The following is an 18,779-nucleotide window of genomic DNA, read 5'->3' on the forward strand; positions in this document are numbered from 1 at the left end:
CCACCTCAGGGGGTGACACTGAAATCTTTCCACCCTGAGGAGAAGGACTTGTTGGAGAGATACACCCCAACCAATAACCCAGCCCAGGCTCTGGCAATCATTCAAGTGTTTGTTGAACACTTACTATGTGCCATGCACAGTGCTGGCCCCTTTTATATCCCTTTTTGTTGTTGTTGTTTTGTTTAATTCACAACACATTTTACAGAGCATGTTTAAAATCCCATTTTACACATAAGAATATTGAGACTCACAATGATCAAGAATCTTTCCTAGGTCCATACTGTATAACAACGATAATATAAGCAGACAAGAAAGAGGGTTCACTCAGAACATGGGGTAAATGCGGTAGACTGAATGAGTATCCAGGAGATGAGTTAAATGTAGTAACAACAATGTACCTAAGACATGGTGCTAGGTGTCTTCAGGCACCATCTTTAATCATCACATTGACGCTATGAAGTAGGTGGTAAAATGGGCTTTATCTTCAAGATGGGAGAATGGAGTTTTGAGGGAGGTTAGGAAAACTACCAGTAACTAACTGAGCATTGCAATGGTAACTCCTACAGAGACAGCTTGTACAGTAAAGCAGATATTGGTGCAAAGGACACTGAGCTAAGTCAGGGCAGCTTCAGGCTACAAGTAATGACAATGAAGACTCCAAGTAGGAGGAAAGGCCTTCCACTGAGGCAAGGAGATAGGCTGCAATACATGCAGCCCAAGTGTTTGGGGATGTGAGTAGAAAGTTATCCCTGAGTCATGGCTCAGGAGGAAGTCCAAAAGGAGAGGCTGACTGGTTTCTATCAGTCAGGAAGCTTCTCTAGGAGGAATAACATGTCCCCTTCTCTGCCTTGTGGCACAAGGGCACTTGGCTAGGGCTTCTAGTGTCAACCAAACTGCAGGGCTTTCATAGGGAAGTCAGGCTCCTCGAGTGTTTGCGGGTGAATAAGTCACCATTATACCTGACCTTTTCTCCATCACTACCCTCCAACAAGCAAAGGGATTCTATTTTTAAGTCAAACTGTGCATTGGTTATCTCTGTGAAACACAAGCTGTAATGAATTTTTAAAAGGATCAAAGCTTTACAATAAAGGAGTGAACTTTAATGAGTCAGTTAGCAGAATAGCAGGGATCAGAAAAGGGGACATTGAGATTTGGATAACAATGTCTCCCCAAGGTACCAGAAAACACTGAAGAGATGGATAAAATGATAAGATAGATACCCAGAATTTGCTTCAAAATATTCTTAGGGGTCAGAGAGGGTGATAAGATAAGCTGGGAGTATAGATTAATTAGATAGGTCATAGGTTGGTAGTTGTTGAATCTCTGTGATTAGTATGTTGGGGTCCAGTGTCCTCTTTTAGTTTAAGTACATTTGAAATTTTCTATAATAACTTTTTTTTAAGAAAAGAGTAAAAATATGGTCTAGTATTCTATTTCATAGAAAATTTCATCCCATTGGGAATAGAAATGTGACCAGGGGGATGACCTGAATTTTCTGCACAAAGTTGTGGGTTCCCCCTACATCCAAATAACCGCTAATACTGTACCTCTAACCTCCAAGAATTATCTGCAATCTGTCTACTTCTGTCCATCTTCACTGTCACTGTCCTAGTCCTGGCTACTACCAGTACTGCGTGTTTAAGACAACTGCTGTAGCCTCCTGATTTGCCTCCCTATTTGCAGTAGGATTGTTTATTTCCAATTTCTTCTGCCTACAGAAAATAGAGTGATCTTTTCAAAATGCTAATCTGGTATTCTCCTGAGGAAAGAGCAAGATGGAGAAGAGTATATATATCACTTTGTATAAGAAAGGAGAAACCACTTACAAGCTTACACACTCATATGGATATACTATTTGCTTATATTTCCAAAGGAAAATTCTGGATGATAAACCCAAAACTTATAAAACTGGGAGGACATGCACAATTGAGGGCACAGCTTAGCAGTAAAACTTCTCTGAATGTATCCCCCCCCTTTTTTTTTTGCTTTTTTAGAGTCGCACCCATGGTATATGGAGGTTTCTGGGTTAGGGGTTGAATCAGAGCTGTAGTCGCTGAACACAGCCACTGCAGTGTCAGATCTAAGCCTTGTCTGCGACCTACATTGCAGCTCACAGCAACATTTGCTCCTTAACCCACTGAGCAAGGCCAGGAATCAAACCTGCAACCTCATGGTTCCTAGTCGGATTCATTTCCACTGAGCGATGATGGGAACTCCTGAATGTATCCTCTTATATCTTGACTTTGGAATCATGTAAATGTTTACACATTCAAAAGATAACATTAAGTAAAAGTAAAATAAACAAGATATTTCTAAAAATTAAAACAAAATTGAAATAAAAACCAACTGTTTATTAAAATAACCACACCAAGAAAATGATTATTTCAAGTAACTTTCGTAAAAGTACTTTGACTTTAAATTCTTGTGAAATATATTTTAAGAACCAAGAAAAGCTGCAAATAAATCTTAAAGTTCATTCAGCAGTCTTATTGTTAGTATTAGGTTGAACCATATGAAATTACCAATATTTCACCAATTTTTACCCAAAAAATGATTATTTCTTATATTGCAAATAAGTACAGAAATATATTATTATATACTAACATTACATATTATAAATATAGCATATTTTATAGGTGATATATGTCATATAAATATATTATAAATATAGTACAAATTATGGAAAGTTGGTATTACTTTGGGAAATATTTTGTGTATATTATAGGATAAAACAAATAAGTATAATCATATAAATGTTGTTAGGACAAAGATTTTTAGCAAAATAAAATAATACAACTATATTTTAGGAGTTAATAAATACTATACATTTTTAATTGAGATATATTTGACATATCACATTGTATAAGTCTGAGGTGTACGTGTTGGTTTGGTAAATGTGTATACTGCAATATGATACAGTAAAATTAGCTAACATCTTTATCATATCACATAATGATCATTTCTTCTTTGTGTTGAGAAAAGCAAAAATCTAGTCTATTAGCAACCTTGAATTTTTTATATAATATTATTGACTATTGTCATTATGCTGTACATTAGCTCTACAGAACTTATTTATCTACTAGTTGCAAATTTTTACCTTTAAACATCTCCCAATTACCCATCCCCCAACCTGTGATAACCATCATTTTACTATTTTCGCATGTTTACCTTTTTTAAGTTATACTTGTGATATCATATAGTACTTGTCTTTCTTTTTCTAACTTATCTCACTTAGCATAATGCTCTCAAAATAAGTTGCAAATATCACTGTGAACTCATGATTCTTTTTCAAAAACACTTATTCCTAGTTGTCCACTAAAAAAGCTTAGAAGCATTGGCAACTCAGGAATAATGAATAAGCCTAGGACTCAGATTGTGATCTCTAAATACCTTCCCACAAAAAGGAAGCAGAGATCCTTGTAGAAATGGCAAGAAAAAGAAAAGTTGAGTTGTGGATGTTATTTTGTAAGGAACTGGAAGCAAGGAAACTAACAAAGAGTAATGAGGTCCAGTTAAAAAGATTACCATCTGATATGAGGGACTTTCCATTGGCTAAAACAGGACAATCTATGCATCAAAAGAATAATGACTAAAATTTATTAAAATACATTGAATCTATAAAAACCATAAATTCATAATGATACTCAAAAAATAGAATGTGAAAAGAAAAGGAAAGGAGAAAAATAGAAAATTATGTCATTGGACACTATTAGAAATAACTAGATCACCAACACCCTACTCTGCAAACTTGCAATTAAAGGGAAAAAAACAAAATATATATCCCACCTTTCCTGGGTGAACTGTATTCCAAATAGCATAATAGCCCTAGTTGCTGAGGGAAATTTTTATATTTCACAGAGGGAGTCTAACTAATAAATGTGTTAGGAAGGAGAGCATTAGAGACTCATCATTCTGCAATTCTTTTTTTTTTTTTTTTTGTCTTTTTTTAGGGCTGCACCTGCAGCATATGTAGGTTCTCAGGCTAGGGGTACAATCAGAGCTGCAGCCACCAGCCTACACCGCAGCCACAGTAACACGAGATTCAAGCTGTGTCTGCAACCTACACCACAGCTCATGGCAATGTCCGATCCTTAACCAACTGAATAAGGCCAGAGATTGAACTTGCATCCTCATGGATGCTAGTTGGGTTTGTTACTTGCTGAGCCATGACAGGAACTCCTCATTCTGCAATTCTTAATGAAATAATTGATTTAGACAATGATCATCAGTGGATGAAATCATTAAAAACTGAGAAGGAAACTTACAATGGAGGGATGAAGCATCCATCCCCTTGAATGCTAAACCAACTTTGCTTTCCTGGATAATTCTCACTTAACTATGATGTCTGATCTTTTTATGACAATGGATTTGGCTTGCTGACATTTTGTTGAGAATTTTTATGTCTATACTGGGGATACAGCCTTGTATTTTTCATTTGTGTTATGTCTTTGGCTTTGCTATCAAAAGTAATACTAGTCCCACAAAAAAATTTGTGAAGGGTTGCTATTATATCTCTAAATGTTTGACAGAATTCACCAATGAAGCCATCTAGGCTTAGGCTTTTTTGGTGGGAAGATTTCTAGTTACTAATTCAATTTCTTTACTTGCTGTGGATAGATTCAGATTTTCTATTTCTTCTTGGGTCAGTTTTGGTAATTTGTGTTTTTCTGGGGATTTAAAAGTATTTTCATCTAAGTTGTCTATTTGTTGGTATAAAGATATTCATGGTTTTCCCTTATCTTTGTAATTTATGTGGTGGTAATGGTGATATCCTCTCTTTCATTCTTGATTTTGATGAATGTCTCTTTTCCTTAGGCTAAAGGTTTTTCAATTTTGATGGTCTTTTCAGACATTCATTTTATGATTTTATTGACATTCTTAACTTTTTGTGGTATAATCCACTGATTTCTACTCTAATCTTTATTACTTCCTTTCTTCTTACTTTGTGTTTTCTTGGCTTTTTAGATTCTTAAGGTGGAAGACTCAGTTATTGATTTAAGATTTTTTTTTTAACAGAGGCATTTATAAAGCTACATATTTCCCTCTTATCACTGCTTTAGTTGCATCGCATACATTTTGGTATGTTATGTTTTTATTATAATTCAGTTCAAATTTCTCTTGTGGTTTCTACTTTGACCATGTGTTATTTAGAAATGTATTGTTTAATTTTCAAATATTTGTGGTCTCAAATTTCTTCCTGCTGTTGATTTCTAATTCAATTCTGTTCTGGTTGAAAAACATACTTTCTGTTATTTCAATCCTTTCGATTTACTGAGACTCATTTTATAGCCTAGTATATGAACTATCCTGAAGAACGTCTCATTAATGCTTGAAGAGAGTGAATATACCAACTAATTACTGAAAGTGGGACAACTAGATACTATGTACCTTATGATTTGATGCAATATATTAGTGAAAATGGACAAGACTATGTTGAAATAACAAATATGCATAAATATCTGTGGCTACTTACCTTACATGGGCCCAGGCTGGTAGAAGTGCATCTCAACATGCCTTTCCATGATCACACTGGCAGAGGGAAAGGAACAAGGCAAATCATACACTGGCTCTTAGAGCTCTTCCCAGGAATAGACATTTTGCTTCCACCCTTATTTAATTAACAAAAACAAGTCACATGATTACAGCTTATTTTAATGCGGCAGGGAAATGCTATTCAATCATACATCCAGAAGGAGACCTGAACATTTTTGTTGAAAAACTTACAATGATGAAATATTCCTGACAAAATCTGCTGAACCCAAATATAATTAAGCTTTTAGAGTTAACTTCCAATTTATAGGAAAACCGGTATAGAGGAACAAGTTAAATGACACCATAAATAAGCAAAAAGAGAAATCTAATTCTTTAAAAACAAACAAACAAACAAACTGTGGTATGGGAAAATAATTAAAAAGACCAACTGAATGTAATATGTGGGCACTGTTTAGATCCTGATTTCAATCAACTATGAAGTTATTTAAGACAACTAGAGAAATTTGAATGTAGAATGTGTGTTAGATAACACCGTAGGATTAATAGTGTTAAGAATGATAATAGCATGGTAGTCTTGTAGGAAAATATCCATATTTTTAAAAGATAAATTCATAGGTATGTAAGTATGAAGTTATGTCTGTGATGATTTGCTTTATAATACTTTAAAATTCTTAAGCAGAGGAAAAAATGATAGATGAAGCAAATGATGCAAAGTCTAGACATTTGTGGAATCTGAGTGATATGTATATGAGAATATATTATGGTACTTTCTCTGCTTTTGTGTATATTTATAATTTATTTCATAAGTATATTTTTAAAATTTAATTTGATCATGTCACTTCTTGCTCTTGGATTAAAATCTTTTTTTTTAGTTTTTATTTTTTTATTACTCAAATGAATTTATCACATCTGTAGTTGTATAATGATCGTAACAATCCAATTTCACAGTATCTTTTAATGGCTTCAGTGGCTGAAGGGGAAGTCTAAATTTGTTACAAAGCCCTTCAAATTCAGCATCTATTTACCATCTTCCTCCTCTTTTTCCTCATCTTCTTCAATGGCTAACACTTTTACAGAACACTTACCATGTGCCCAGGACTAAGTTGATTCTTTTGCTTATTATTATTATTTTTTTCTTTTTAAGGCTGTACCTGCAGCATATGGAAGTTCCCCGGTTAGGGGTTGAATTGGAGCTGCAGCTGCAGGCCTACACCACAGCCACAGCAATAACAGATCTGAGCCACATCTGCAACCTATGCTACAGCTTGCAGGAAGGCTGGATCCTTAATCCATTGAGTGAGGCCAGGGATTGAACCTACATTCTCAGGGACACTATGTTAGGTTCTTAATCTGCTGAGCCACAACAGGAACTCCTGTTTTATTATTTTTAATATCACAATAACCAGTTATTTTGTCATCCACTTATAGATGAGGAAACTAAAGTACAGAGAGATTCGATGAGTCTGAAATCTCATAGCTAGTGTGGTGGGAAATTGGGAATTGAACATAGGCTGGCCTACTCCATTACCCACGCCATTAATCCCTTGATTTTACGGCCACGTCATACTTTTCTCTCTTATAGGCCCACAAATTAGTATGGTGCCTAGCACATGGTAGGGGCTTAAAAATTTTTGTTAAATGGAAGTTGACAGCTAGGTTTCTATCACTTTTTCATGTTTCCTTATCTTCTCATTAATTCTCTTGCAAATAGTTATTTTCCTGTTGATATACCATTGCTGTCAAGATGATCCATAAGTAATTGCTGAAAAGGAGCATTACAAACAGAAGGAAAATACCCACCAAGTTCTTTCCACAACATGGCTTTTCCTTATGACTGTCCTGGGTTCTCTCAATGATTCTTGCTCTTAATATACTGCAATGTAATTCTTTGTTTATATATTTGCCTCTTGTCTAGTCTATAAATTCTGAGAGGTCAGGGACTCTATCTAATGTATCTCAACCTCCAGTACCTAAAAGACTGATTGGCATGTCCTGGGTATGCTGTTTTAAGTGGATCAGTGGACAAGAGCTATTTAAAAAACTCTTCTTTATCCTTCAAAGCCTAGCTTGGATGTTATTTCTGTAAAAACTTCCCTGCTGTCTTCCAAAGTTAATCTTCCCTTCCTCTGTGCCATTACTGTGCCTTCCGTACACATAATTTCCTTCATCCTTCACTGCATTTTTTTTTTAGTCTACTTGTCTTCCCAACCAGATAGTGAGCTTTTCAAATCTGAGATTGTGCTTAATTCATCTGTGTCTTACGAACACCCAGCAACATGCCTGGCCCAGAGTAGGGGCTCAGTACATATTTGTTTAAATGCAAAACAATCAAAACTTTCAAAATTATCAAAATGCGCAATTATCAATATGTTATTCAGATACTATCTTCAGCAGATATTACAGATAAAGGAATGTGTTACATTCTGGATCTTAGAACTATTTCTGATGTGAGGTAGGAAATGGGACACACTTCTTAGTAAAATATTACTATCAGCACCATTTCAAGTCTGTCACTTTCTGTTGCTTGCCTTTGAGATATAAGCTGGTCATGGTCATGATGTATTTACGTTACCTCCTTCTGCTAAGGGTGCAATGTGACACATGCTGTTAATTTATTTGCTATTTTTCAAAAAATTCCTTTTGGGAAGTTTGATGACCATAACTGGGGAGATAAAGTTGGAGAAAGAATAAAGTAAATGAAAATAATGTTGCAGAAAGACTGGCAGCCTGCATTTCCCTCTGTAACTTCATACCAACCATTTCCTTCCTTTGGGCCTCAGTTTCCTCATCTATAAAATCAGATTTTACCAGACGGTCCCAGAAGCCTCTCCTATATTTCAGAATCAATGATATCTTTACCTCAAAGAAGTCAAAGAAAAGGCAACAATAGGCTTCTGCAGCAGGCTAGTCTCATGCACTGGGGATATCTGTTGGGACAGGAGACCACCCCTCTGTAAAAGGAAAAACAAAAAAGCTGTTATCTAGCTGGCCCAGTTGTAATACTCTACAATTTATCTTCTTATCTCAGGGACGATGGGGAGTAACCTGGAGTGATGAGTCACAATCATTCTGACAACATGCAAAATCAAATACATGATGAGATAAATGGAAATAACAGGGCCTGTCCAGGAAGGAGAGCTAGCTGAACTTTCCAACTCCCGCCCCTGTTAAAACCACCTGTTGGCCCACTCTTAAAGGTCAGCAAACTTGTAGCCAACAGGACTTCTCCTGACTGTTTTCCATGGATTGCTAATGGATTACTACACTATTTTCTTCTAAAGCAGACTGGGAACCTTTTACAAAGCAGTGCTGCTTCAAAGGCCAACTGTTTGGAAGTGGAATATTAGTTAAGACTGATTTACAAACCTGGGTGCACATTTCTTCCTGATTCCAGCAGAGAAAAGTACTACAAAGAGGTTTGTAATTTTAACTGGATGATGAGGGACCTTAGGCTACTTACTTTGGGCTCTGATTTGAAAATGGAGAATTGTCTGGACCGGTCTCCTCCATTCAAGCGATCTGTGTTTTGGGGATTCTAGGAGCTCTCATCCTCTTTTGGAAAATAGGAGCATTTATGTGACACTGCTATCCTAAAGCTCCAGCTTCTTCATGACATATAGGATTTAGGTGACCTGGACCACATCTGGACACATCCAACGTGACAAGCATTAGGTTTCCACGTAACCGCAGGGGCCACAGGGTAAGGTTTGTTAACCCTCCTCAACTTCCCAGACAAGTTCTCTGCAGTAGTAATAGTCAGCTTAACATGAAGTGAAGCTTGACTGACAGTGTCAAAGAAAGCCCATAGGGCTGTCATCTGCTAACCAGTCATTGCTCACATCTTCCTTGACAAGAAATTCCATTTTCTTGCTTTGTTTCAGGCTTAAATTGCTTTTATTTGTCCTGGAGACTAGATGAATAATCTCAATCTCTTTCTCCCTACTAGTAGATTCAAAATAAATAATTTCATAGGGAGAAAGGAAAGGAAGGCAAATAGCAGAGCAGCAGAGTGTAGCGAAGGCAGTATGTAAAATGCTAATAGGAAAAATAGTAGATATTTACTGTGTATTTTCTGTGTGTCATGTACTGTGTTATCACATTTAATCTTGACAATGTAGGGGATATGTACTATTATTAATCTCCATTTTACAGATAAGAAAATTTAGGCACAGGATGTTAATTAATTTTTCTAGGGTGCTACTAACGTTTCTGTTCTAGAGGAAAACCTGAGTCACGTCTCTCTGATTTTTCCACCACACTGCTTTTCCCAGTCCAACACTGAAGGACATTCTCAAACCATAAGTTAAGCCTCTTTCAGTGTAAGTAACAGAGTACTCATTACCAGGGAACTCTTCCTCTCCCACTATTGGCTCTGCTTTCACTCTGTTCTTCAGCAATCTGTCCTTCCATGGTGACAACACGGCCCCCATCAGTACCAGACCTAGATCCTATGGGTTCAGCAACCCCCCATAGGAAAAATGATTCTCTCTCCCCTCGGTCCTAGTTAAAAACCTAGAACTGTGTATTTCAGGTCTGGCTTACATCCAGTGCCTACCTCTGAAGCTTCACTATGGCCAACTGAAAAGAAATGACTTAATTGTCCAGACCTAGGTCAACTGTCCATCCTTGGAGGTTATGGGAGAAAACCCTTCTAAATTACAGGGGCTGAAACTTAGGAGGGGTTATTCTCCTAAGCAAAATTCAGGTGTAGTGTCTTAAAGAAAAGTAGATGACTTTCATCAGGTAGGCAAAAAACATTAGATGTCAACTCACTAAACTTGTATCTATGAAATACGACAACATTCCCAAAGAATTGGTTTTGTGGTCATGCTGTATATGGTAGTGAGAAGCTTTGTTCTGGTCAAATTCTAGAAATTTAGAACTTTTCCTGGTACCTAAGCCTGGGCTCAGGTCTAAGGTATTAATGTGGTCATACTGGGCAGCCTCTGCATTCCTTCTTTTGTATCTCCAGCCAACAATTCACCAAGCTCCACAGCTCTCACAGGCAGAAGCGAGGGCAAGTTTTTCTCCTCATTTTGAAAAAGGTTGCACTTTTGTCCTAAGAAAATTCTAAGTACTGCCTTATCACTAGGCTGGGTGGCGAGAGACAGTCTTTGACATTCTTTTCAGTCACTTGCCATTCAACTAGTTTCATTGTTCCTCAAGTCCTATTTGTAATGCAAAGCCAGTTTCCCATCTATCTTCTCCATAAAGCCTTTTCTAGTCTTTCCACGTGACACATATCCATTATCTCTCATGATGCAAGGTTTTCTTTCTTTAAAAAGATTTTCAGGAGTTCCTCCTGTGGCACAGTGCGTTAATGATCTGCCTTATCTCTGTGAAGGCACTGGTTCAGTCCTTGGCCCAGGTGCAGTGGGTTAAGGATCCAGCATTGCTGCACAGCTTTAGCTCAGATTTTATCCCTGGCCCAGGAACTTCCATATGCCTTGGGGGTGGCCAAAAAAGAAAAAATTTTTTTTTTAATTTCAAAATGCTTGATACATACAAAAGAGTACCTGCAATATATGTACAATTTGCAAAGCATAATTATAAAACAATTTGTCCATGAAACTGCTATTGGATATAAGAATTCTATCTGTTTTGGCTAGTGATTAGGAAAGCAAATGATTTTTACATTTTAATCTCATGCCCAGCCACTTTCTTTTTATTTTTTATTTACTTCCCTTTTCTGTACCTGTGGCATATGGAAGTTCCCAGGCTAGGGGTTGAATTAGAGCTGCAGCTGAGGCCTACACCCCAGCCATGGCAATACTAGATCTGAGCCACATCTGCGACCTACCATGCAGCCTGTGGCAACGCCAGATTGTTAACCCACTAAGTGAGGCCAGGGATCGAACTTGCATCCTCATAGAGACAACACTGGGTCCTTAACCTGCTGATCCTGCCACTTTCTTAATCATTTGTTCATTTTAATAATATTCCTGTAGATTATTTTGAGCTTTTTAGGTAATTATTTTATCCATAAATACTGGAAATTTTTCTAATCCTTTTAACTCTTCAGATTTTTTTTCTTGTCTTACTGCATTGGTTGGATGACTAGACAATATATATGTATTTTAAGATTCATATGTAAAAGCAATATGTTTTGACTTCTGTATATACTGCAGCATGTTCACCACCAGCATGTAGTTTGTACCCATTACTATACACGTGACTCCCTTTACCCATTTTGCCCTGTCCTCCCTGTCCCCTTCCCCTCCAGTAACCACTACTCTGTTCTCTGTATCTACATCTTTGTTTCTGTTTGGTTTGTTCATTTATTTATTTATTTTGGTTAACTTTTTTTTTATAATTCATGTATGAGTAAAATAATATGGCATTTGTCTTTTTTCTACCTGAATTATTTCACTTAGCATAACACCTTCTAGGTCTACCCATGTTGTCACAAATGGCAAGATTTTGTTATTCTTCATGGCTGAGTAATATTACATATTGTGTGTGTGTATAAGTAGGTATGCAGGGATGTGTACATGTGTGTACATACATACATATATACATGAGCCATATCTTCTTTATCTGTTCATCTTTTGTTGGGCATTTAGATTGTTTTCATATCTTGGATATTGGCAATAATGCTGAAATGAACCTAAAGTAATTAATGTTTCAAATTAGTGTTTTATAATCTTCAGACAAATACCCAACAGTGGAATAGCTAGATCATATGGTAGTTCTATTCTTAATTTTTTGAAGAATTTTAATACTGTTTTCCATTATGGCTGCTCCAAGGAACATTCCTGCCAACAGTGTATGAGTTTCCTTTTCTCCTCATCCTCATCAATACTTGTCATTTCTTGCCTTTTAAAAAATAGCCATTCTTATGGGTGTGAGGTGATAGCTCATTATAGTTTTGATATATATTTCCCTAATAATTAGTGATGTCAAACATTTTTTCATGTGCCTATTGGCCATCTGCATATCCTCTTTGGAAAAATTCCAGACAATATTGAAGAGAAATTGTGTTAATGGCCATATGTGGTGGATGACATAATATACTACTAAGATAACCCTTCAAGAATCAAACATTCATTCTCACAGAGTGCTGCTGGGAGTGCTGCTAGAAGATGCCCTTCACTTTTAAGTCCTTTCTCGGGATCAGTCTATTTGAAGAAAGCTGGTCCCACTCAAGGTATGCTTCCTCCCAGGACCAACCCTCATTCAATTTCTAATAGACAAGAGGGGGAAAGGCCTAGGCTCTTTGTCCCAACTGGGTATAGTTATAAAGGGCTTTCTTGGCTCCAGAACTCTGTGAGTTTGGTCGAGGTCTTCATTAGAAATGTTGTGTAGCTCAATTTCTCCCTCTGCTTAAGCCAGCCTTCTCCTTCTTCTTTCTACGTATAACCATCTCAGGAGAACTCAGCAAACTGCATTTTGTCTGCTTCCCGTGGAGCCCAGCCTGTAACAGGCTCATTACCTGGTTCCTCATTTTCAAGAGAATGTTGTTAATATATCAACACTAAGAATGAGGTTGGAGTGGGAGTTCTGATAAGGATTCTTAATTTGGCTAAAGAAATTCCTTTATCTTCTCTGCTAATGTTTTTATGATAAATGGGATCATTTTTCTCCTCCTTGGAAAGACCACAAAAGTTCTGTGAGGAGGATGTGCCAGAGGTAACGTCCCCCAGTTTATCTGAAAATATTTTTTATTTTTTCCATTCTTGAAAGGTAGTGTTCCAGAGCACACAATTTTAGTTTGACGGTATTTTCTCTCAGCACTTTGAAGATTGTTTTCCTGTCATTTCATACCCATTGTTACTATTGAAAAATTGATAGCCATCTTTATGGGAGGGGCATGTGTTTCTCTGGCTACTTTTAAGATTATTTTCTGTCTTTGATTTTTTCTTCAGCTTCATGACAGTGCAGTAGACATGTGTTTCTTTTTATTTATCCTACTTATTATACACTGTGCTTCCTGCATTGGTAGACTCAGGTGGGTTTTCAGTTCTGGAAAATCCTCAGACATTACCTTTATGAATAATCTTCTCATCTATTCTCTTCTCCAGGGTCTCTATTAAACAATGCAAGCAATGCTATTTTCTCATTTTATTCTCCATGTCTTTTAATCACTCATACTTTCCATCTCCTTGCCTCTCAGTGGTGTATTGGTAATTTCTTCCGTTCCATCCTCTAGTTTACTTATTGTTTTTCAAGCTATACTTATTATGCTATTTAACCCTAGCATTGACTTAATAACAATAATTATATTTATAATTTCTAAAAGGTTCCCTTTTTCATATTGGCTGGGTCATGTTGATAGTTAATTCATCAAATAAAAATATTTCATTTAAAAATATATTTCATACATATATCCTGTATATGATAATTTCAAAATCTGAAGCCCTTGAGGGATCCCATTAAAATTAAATTTAATGTTTTTTTTTTTTAATTCCTTTTTACTCATGGTGGCTTATTTCTCGTGTTTTTGGTGATTTTTAAAATTGTGCACTCATACTCACTTCAACTTAATGAGGCTCTTGCTGGAGTATATTGAGGGTGCTTTTCTCCAGAAAGGATTTGCATCTGCTTCTTCAGGAAATTAGGAAGCATTCCTGACCTGCAACCACTTTATTTCCCTCTGAAGGGCCCAACTTAAAGAAAATGTCTCAAGTTCAGCTCCCCAATCTTGCAGGCTCACAACTCACAAATGGACACCATAAATAGTTCCTTCTATCCCAACACATGCACGCTGCTTTTATGCGAGGTGGATTGTATTTCTGCCCTTAGATCTGGACTGACCAGTGATTGGCTTTAGCCAATGGAATGCTGCATAATTGACACTGCCAGGTCTAGGCCTCAGCTTTAAGAGGGCAGAAAGCTTCTGCTTTTGCTCTCTTGGAAGCCCAGGTCTACCACCTAAGAAGTTCAGGCTAAACTGCTGGAGAGGCCACATGGTGAGATGGAGGAGCCATCATAGAAGTTTCAAACCCAGCTGAGCTTCTAGCTATGTGAGCTACATAAGTTACTATGTGGAGCAGAAGTGCCCAGCTGAGTCCAACCATCCCACAGCATTATGACAAATATAAATCGCTGTTCATCTGTTTGAAGTTGCTAAATCTTGGAATATTACGAAACAATAGATTACTGACACAGGGGCCTTTGAGAGTATACTGTCTAAAATACTGTTGGAAGCAAAAGTTCTATTTGTAGTTTCCTTCTTGGTTTATGCTTTCATTCTATTCATCTGCCTAAGCTTCTGTCCTTTAGGGCAGGACTGAAAGATGGTAAAGAGCGTGGTGAGGTTCCTGTCCTGTATTAGCATTTACTGGTTGTGTGACCTTAATTACCCTCCTTAATCTCTCTGGTTTCAAAATTTTCACCTATAAAAATGAGGATATTAATGAGCAAGTCTTTTTTTGTGGCCAGTATTACACATTTTTTTTTTTTACTCTCAGTAAAATCTTATATCTAATGATTATTTGGTAAAATAATAACCAAATATTTTATTGATTACTGCATTAGGTTGAATAATGTCCTCCAAAAAAAAACTCCTATATACCTGGAACCTCAGAATGAAAACTTCTTGGGAAATAATCAGTTCGGAAGCTTTCATACTGGATTAGAGAAGGCCCTAAATCCAACGACTGGTATTATTTAAGAAGGTCATATGAAGACACACAAATGAAGGTCAGGTGAAGATAGAGGCAGAAATGAGAGCTATGCTGCTATAAGCCAAGAATGTAGCAGCCACCAGAAGTTGGGAGAGGCAAGGGAGAATTCTCTTTGAGACTTTGGCAACCCTGGCAACACCTTAACTTCAGACTTTTAGCCCCTAGAACTGTGAGATAATAAGTTTCTGTTGTTCTAAGTAAAAAAAAAAAAAAAAATGAGGATATCAGTAGTATTTACATGATAAGGCTGGGTTAGGCAGATTATATAACAATACATTTAAAATAGTTATCCAGAGCCCAGCCCATAGTTAGACTGCTATAGTCTGAATGTTGTGTCCCATCCCACCCCCAAATTCCTATCCTGAAGCCCTAATCCTCAATGTGATAGCATTGAGAGGTGGGACCTTTAGAAGGCAGTGAGGTTTAGATAAGGTTATGAGGGTAAGGCCCCCATCATGGGATTAGTAAAAAGAGAAACAGACATGGGATCTCTTACAAAAAGAGGGAAAGACATGAGACCCCTGTATGGTGTGCATGCACCAAGGAAAGCCATCTGAGGACATAACCAGTAAGAGAACCTTCCACCAAGAACCCAACCATACTGGTACACTGATCCCAGACTGCCAGCCTCAAAAATCATGAGAAATAAATGTTGTCACTCATTCTATGGTATTGCATTATAGCAGTCCAAACTAACGAAGACATAACATGCTCAGAAAGTGTTTTCTATTGTTGTTATCATCCATTTTATTATTTTAAGCAATGCCAAACCTACTAGGTGCTAAATAAATATTTTTTAGAAATCAATGGATCAATGAAAGACTTTGTGGATGAATTTCTTTGAGGCCTCCTTTCCTGCTTTGGCAATGATTCATTGTTACCTCTTCCTGCTCTGGCTCTTGCCTCTTAGTCAAGAAGCTCTAGCATTCAGGATCAAGCCATCATTCATTTCTTTTCACTGATCTCTACTAATTTCAGGGTTGAATATGTTTTAATCAGGGATCAGATCAGTTGCCTGCAGAGAGGAATTTCTATCATCTTCTTTCAAATGTACATCCAAGGGCAGAGTTCACAAGAAGATCCAGTCAAAAAGTGCTCTTCTGGCTTCCTCCCAGGTCAAGAAGCTCATTCTGGGAAGAGTCCTGTGTAACTCAGAGACCCGACACTGTTCATCAAAAAATGTCATTTGAACCTAATGCTGCTTTAGCACGAGGTCTGCCGAATTGTTGATTATATTGGCTGTGTTAATACTCTCTTTTAAGTTCCACCATAGAAGCCTAAGAAAAATAATTAAGCAGTCAGGGAAGAATGAGCAAGAAATAATGCCCACAGAGACTGTATTAATGGGGCTCAGCTGTTTTGAGTGTGTCCTGCAATTGCTATGGGGGCACTCCTGCAGCTTTGAATGGGTGTGCTCCAGCATTGCCCTGAAAGAAGGAAGCAAGACACTGCTGACCCACTTTCCAAGGGCAAACTGCTTTACTGTGGTGGATACTAAACAGATAAATGCTTTCTCAGTATAGCCAGAAGGAGTGGACAAATTAATGATACGGTGGCATTTGAGTTTTATCCTACAAACTCCAACTGTGATATTTTCTTGGAACCTTCAGATAGATTCCTCTTCAACCTCAACCTAACCCATGTTGACAGAACTCTGACATGACTGCACAAGGACTGGGAACTCACTTTCTATCTTTGGTTTTTTGCCTGCCCAGCCTTTTGCAGGATTTGGCTAAGATTCCTGGGGAGCCAGAGAAGTTCACTGGCAAAACATTGTTGAGACTCTGTTCAAGTGTCCTCAGTGACAATGGGGAGAAGTGACTTGAGTTTAGCTGGGAATGAAATTTCATCATCTGGGAGAGAAGGAGGAGGATGAAGAAGAGAATAGAGATGAAAAAGCACAATAAAACCCCTACGGCCGTGGTTGGACTGGGAAAGCAGATCAGCAGGGAGTAGTGGTTAAAGTAACCAAAACCTCATTCAAATCCTGGCACTGCTGCTTCCTGCTGGTGGGACTTAGAGGAAGTTGCTTAACCTCTCTGAGCCTCACTTTCCTCTTCTATAAAATGATATAAATTACCCACCTTGGGTTTTATTGTAAGAAAACTACAGTGCTCCTGGTGACCTCTCAGTAAATGATTACATCTATTGTTATGAGCATCCCTTTGTCTAGATTGGATCTTCTTATTTTTCTAGGACCAAATACTAGCTACACATCATAGACATCACTTTTTGTCTGTTTGTTTGTTTTTTGCTTTTTAGGGCCACACCTACCTCATATGGAAATTCCCAGTCTAGGAGTCAAATTGGAGCTGCAGCTGCCAGGCCTACATCAGGACAGGACGGGCCTACAGTCAGGACAATGTGGGATCCAAGCCTCATCTGCAACCTATACCACAGCTTTTGGGAACACAGGATCCTTAACCCACTGAGCAAGATCAGGGATTGAACCCACATCCTCATGGATTCTAGCTGCGTTCTTTACTGCTGAGCCACAACAGGGCACCCACAGACACCATTATTGTTATAAATGGTAGTTTGGTATAATCTGAGGAACCAGAAACCAAATATCCTCCTGACCAGCCAGGTGCGTGGGGCCTGAAATACCACTCTTTGGAATTAATCCAACGGGTAGTAAGCTTCCTCTTTTATCTGCTCCTCTTTTAATATAAATATACTATCCAAGAGTATATAACATCGTAAGGCCAAGAATCTGTTTGTTTTTTTTTTTTTTTTTTTTGTCTTCTATCTTTTTTTCGTGCCACACCCACAGCATATGGAAGTTCCCAGGCTAGGGGTTGAATTAGAGCCACAACCACAGCAACAAGGGATCCAAGCTGCATCTGCAACCTACACCACAGCTCACAGCAGCACTGGATCCTCAACCCAGTGAGCAAGGCCAGGGATGGAACTTTAGTCCTCTTGGATACTAGTCAGGTTCATTAACCACTGCAACACGATGGGAGCTACAAACTTTTTTTATATGATTTTAATTTTTTTCCGTTATAGTTGATTGATAGTGTTCTATCAATTTCTACTGCACATCAAAGTGACCCAATCATACATATATGTGTGTGTATTGTTATTCTCACATTATCCTCCATCATGTCCCATCACAAATGACTAGATACAGTTCCCTGTGCCATACAGCAGGATCTCATTGCTTATCCACTCCAAATGCAATTGTTTGCATCTATTAACCCCAGACTCCCAGTCCATCCCACTCTTTCCTGCTTGGCAACCACAAATCTGTTCTACAAGTCCGTGAGTTTCTTTTCTGTAGAAAGTTTCACTTGTGCTAAGGCCAAGAATCTTAACTCCTGCATTACACTGTCATGTTTTATTCTCCTATTTTCTCTTTCTCTTACTGGGGGGAGGAGTGGTTTTCTGATTAATTTTATACAACACAAAGTATTGTGAACTGTAGTCTCACTTGGTCCTAAAAAGTTCAAAAGTTCAAAACTCCAAACTTCACTCATAGTTGTCACACACCCTCAACTAGGTAGAGGGTGTAGGAAGGGCACCAGTATCTTTCTTTCCCCATCCTCCCCTACTGCCCACATATTTTTCCTCACTCATGGCCCGTGTCTGGTCCACGGGGATTTCTGGCTCTGGGAGTTCCAGCCAATCCCAGCATAGTCACCTCTCCTCAGCTTCCCA

General features: G+C 37.8%; 1 long non-coding RNA gene across 1 annotated transcript in view; it reads right to left on the reverse strand.

The window, feature by feature from the left end:
- LOC106508256 (uncharacterized) overlaps positions 1-18,779 on the reverse strand; it is a 448,820-nt gene that overhangs the window by 134,632 nt on the left and 295,409 nt on the right. Inside the window, exons 5-6 of the long non-coding RNA XR_014830950.1 lie at positions 8,353-8,444; positions 5,474-5,529 (exon numbers count right to left, since the gene is read on the reverse strand). This is a non-coding gene — a long non-coding RNA (uncharacterized LOC106508256). The remainder of the gene's footprint in view (positions 1-5,473; positions 5,530-8,352; positions 8,445-18,779) is intronic.

This window comes from Sus scrofa, chromosome 16, assembly GCF_054392235.1.
Source record: "Sus scrofa isolate SSC_HxYL_T2T_F1_AM1 chromosome 16, Sscrofa_HxYL_maternal_Yorkshire_Landrace_v2.0, whole genome shotgun sequence".
Taxonomy (NCBI): Eukaryota; Metazoa; Chordata; class Mammalia; order Artiodactyla; family Suidae; genus Sus; species Sus scrofa.